General features: G+C 48.4%; 1 non-coding gene across 1 annotated transcript; it reads left to right on the top strand.

Moving 5' to 3' along the window:
• Window positions 1–661: 661 nt before the first annotated feature.
• TRNAY-GUA lies at window positions 662–744 on the top strand. The gene has a single exon. It is a non-coding gene; the product is annotated as a tRNA-Tyr (tRNA).
• Window positions 745–3,873: the final 3,129 nt, after the last annotated feature.

The following is a 3,873-nucleotide window of genomic DNA, read 5'->3' on the forward strand; positions in this document are numbered from 1 at the left end:
TGTAGACTGAACTCTCTTCTCTTTAGGCTCCGAGTTCTTTTTTGGGGGGATGGTCTAATTTAAAAGCGGCAACGAAGTTCTTGGTAATTAGCACGGGGGAAGGAGGATCTCCACTCATTTCATTCATTCAATGCCTGCGGTGAGGCGCGACCCACAACAAACGAAGGGGGAAAGCTTGCTTCGCTTGCTGTAGCCCTATTTTAGTAGATTAGGCTTGGTAAGCGTAAGCTATATTTAAGTAGGCTCGCAGCTTCGCTCAGCAGAAGAGCCTGACTTTTTATTATATTAGTAAAGCGCTAGCGCCCAACCTATACAAGGGCTTTGAAGGGATAGGGGAAGAAAAGAAAAGAAAGAGGGTCATTTCCTTTTAGGAACATGGCTCGTTCATTCACTTGCTCATGAACTCGCAGCTTCGCCAGAAGCAACGGGGGGGGCTGGGGAAGGCCGACGACTATATGAGGGGGAAGCTTTTGTAGAAGCTTTACCCCTTGCTTTACAGAGATAGTTATGAACTGACTAAATGACTAGATTTTCCTGGAACGCTAGCTAAGCTAATCGTCTTAGTTCCCTTCAACTAAATCAATAAGCTTTTTGATTGATTCAGGGTGCCGCCCCCCTTCTTAGAATTAGAACCCATTGAGGGGGGCATCGGCCCGGGAAGGGGAGAGTGGCCGAGTGGTCAAAAGCGGCAGACTGTAAATCTGTTGAAGTTTTTCTACGTAGGTTCGAATCCTGCCTCTCCCACTTGTTTGTTGTAGACTTCAGAGAAGAGAAAAGAGGCATTCGTCAGCGTAGGAAGGCCAACCGAGCGAAGCTCTTTCTTTTTTTTGGCCGTGCCGTGAAGTGAAATTGTATCGTATGTTAGTTAGAGAGGTTGGCGAACTACTACGATCTATAGATTTCCCATCTATATCCAATCCCAACGAGAATAGAAGCGAGTCGCTTCCGGCCTGTCTTGTAGTCGTAGTCTTTTAGCTTATGTAGTCGTCGGCCTTCCTACACGCATGCGTCCGCCAGAATGCCTCCTTGGTTCGGGACGAAGCCAAGCCGATACATACGATAGGCGAAGGAAAGACCCCCATTTCATAGCGCCTGGGGAACGCAAGTTTGATCGAGGATTGGAGAGGAGAGGTGGAAGAAAGGGCTCGGGATGGATTTAGGAGTCTTTGTGCGAGCCGTATGCGGTGAGAGTCGCACGTACGGTAACGAGGGGGGTTCGCGTCTATACGTGTAGTGTGGTGCTTAGGCCTACCCACCCTATTTGTTCCATGATCTATGGGTCTACTGGAGCTACCCACTTCGATCAATTAGCCAAGATTTTGACCGGATACGAAATCACTGGTGCTCGATCTAGTGGTATTTTTATGGGGATTCTATTTATCGCTGTAGGATCCCTATTCAAGATCACTGCAGTTCCTTTTCGGGCGGCTGTAGGACGGCCGCCTATAGGTGGTAGGGTAGGGTGGGTGGTACCGCTCAGATTGCGGCCAATCTTCCTAACCGCGCGCGGGCCGGGCTTAGAGCGCGTGAAACTCATCACTACCTCGTAAGGGCGTTGAGACCATAGCATGTTACACGAAAGCGCCGCTTTCTCTGTAGTGTTGTCACACAGCTGCCCGCCTAGAAGAGCAACTCGCTCTGTAGTGTTGTCACACAAGATAAGCACGCCGCCCGCCTGCTGGCCGGGCGAATCGAAGTTATCTTCCGGTCAACTGTCCACCCAGTCAAGTGCAAAAAACACAGTAGAATCACGCAACGCACGCTGCTGGTGTGCTTCCTGCTCGCGAGGAAAGAAAGAAGAGCGACAGGGTTCAGTTCAGATTTGACTGTTTGCAGCATGGGAGCAGATTCCCCAAAAAATCCCTGGGAACAATGAAAAAAAAAAAGATATCTCGGTAACGAAAACTATAGGGGGCTGTATTGGCGAGATCCAACGGTGAACAGCTGCCCAAAAGAAAAGCCGCCTGGAAGTCCGAGGACCTTTAGTACTGTACTCTACCCCCGAACCAGCAGCCTTCGCGCCAAGCAAGACCGCCCTTGTCCCTTTCCTTTCTCCATTCCGCCTCCTTCTTTGCTTTGTTCCAATAGAGTCTAAGGCAAAGTGGTTCGTATGCCTACTTTACCTACTTGATGAAAGGGAACGAACAACCTTTCATTTCCGGGTTTATGGATTGGATACAGTCAACCTCACGACATAATTAGAGTGAGGCTTTGGTTACCGGCAAACTCTTCTCCAAAGGCGCCCCTCTCGAGTTTCCGGCTGTTTCCGTCATTGAAGTAGCCTTTCGTCGGCCTACCAAACGAAAGAAGTCACTATCAAACAGCTCGCCCTATTGAAGTACCAAAGGTGCGCTCATCCCGGTGACTAGGAAATGGGTTTTCCCTTGAATTGAAGTGATGAGGTCAGAAAGAGGGAAGTAGGGGTCCTATTGACTAAAGGTTGGTTCTTCGCTTTCCTTTAGAATGAAAGTTGCTATGAAGCCCCTACTACTTACTTTGTTTGATTCAAAAGGCGAACAGCCCCCCCAACTAGTTGTATGGGGTGGGGTGCTTGTGAAAAGCTGCTTTGGATATGAGTAATTCCTAAAAAAAGGCAAAGTCCGGTATTTGACGAAGATCTTTCTATCAATAGATAGGAATGAGTGTTCGATATAGGGGATAGGATCCATCTGCTCTTTATCTCACAATTTTTTTGTGAGAAATATATATATATCGTTTATCTATCTCTTGTCTATCTATCATTGATTCTCAAGTCAAAAGACTTCGTTTTTGGGTTCCCCGAAGCCCCGAATGGAATGGATCGTTTCTGCCAACGAAATGAACGCGGAGCCCGTTCCGAATGCTTCTACGATCCGGAAGTTCTCGCGAAGAGAATAAGATGCTGCTCCCCTTCCCTCTTTCTTTTCCCGCTTTGCTAATCTTCCCCTCTAACGCGGGCCGGGCGGCGACGGGCGCGGGAGGAAGAAACCTAAGAGAAGACGCTCGTCTCTTAGGTCCTTTTTTTCAGTGCAACACAGGAAAGCGCCCTCTTTTTGTCATCCCTGCAGCTTTCCAGATTTTGTATTGAACGCATGGCGTAGCTAGGACCCTTCAAATTCTGTTTGAGCCTATGTTCAAGCCAAACCCACCCCCTATTTTACTAAGGCTGGAAAGAATGCCCACCAAGTTCAGATAAGGGAATGCTTTCCCCAACCATTAAAGGAAAGGCTCGACGAAGGGAGGGAGGTGCGGCGGGGGAAGGAAAACGCTTTCGGAGATCGAGATTTTTTTTTCATCGAAAACGAAGAAGGCCGAGGATGGCCTACGGTGCGTCTTATCTGAAGGGAACACGCTTTTTTGACCGCCGTGGTATGATTGCCGGGCCCTCTCCTCGTTCCGCCCTTCCTATTGGGATAGCTGCCTTCGGGCTTTGCCTGCCCTTTATAATAAAAAATTCCGGCTGGCAACAACAGAATGGAAGGGGTCCGTATAGCTGTTGTGTCCGCCCCCTTCTTAGTCAATGGGGCACAACAGGTTCGGCATCTACTACAAAAGAGAGAATCCATTTCAGATAACCACGTCTTTGCTAGGCAGCGTGTGGAATGGCCGTGAGAGGACCTTTTTGGATATATAATCCAAGTCGAGAGTATAGTTACAGGAAAAGCCGTCTGATGGAAAACTACTTTCACGTTCGGTTCAGAGAGCACTTTTTTCGTTAAGAATTCCTCGTTCCCTTTCGTGTGAATTCCCCAGTGGCAAATTCAAAACTTGTGGGGCCCTATCTATTCCATCTCTCGAGCCCCGAAGAAAACCCCCTACCTTTCGGACTCCATATATCTTTTGACTCTATATATGTGGGCACCTGATATCTATGAGGGTTCACCCACCCCGGTT

The sequence above is a fragment of the Nicotiana attenuata genome, unplaced genomic scaffold, assembly GCF_001879085.1.
Source record: "Nicotiana attenuata strain UT unplaced genomic scaffold, NIATTr2, whole genome shotgun sequence".
Classification (NCBI taxonomy): Eukaryota; Viridiplantae; Streptophyta; class Magnoliopsida; order Solanales; family Solanaceae; genus Nicotiana; species Nicotiana attenuata.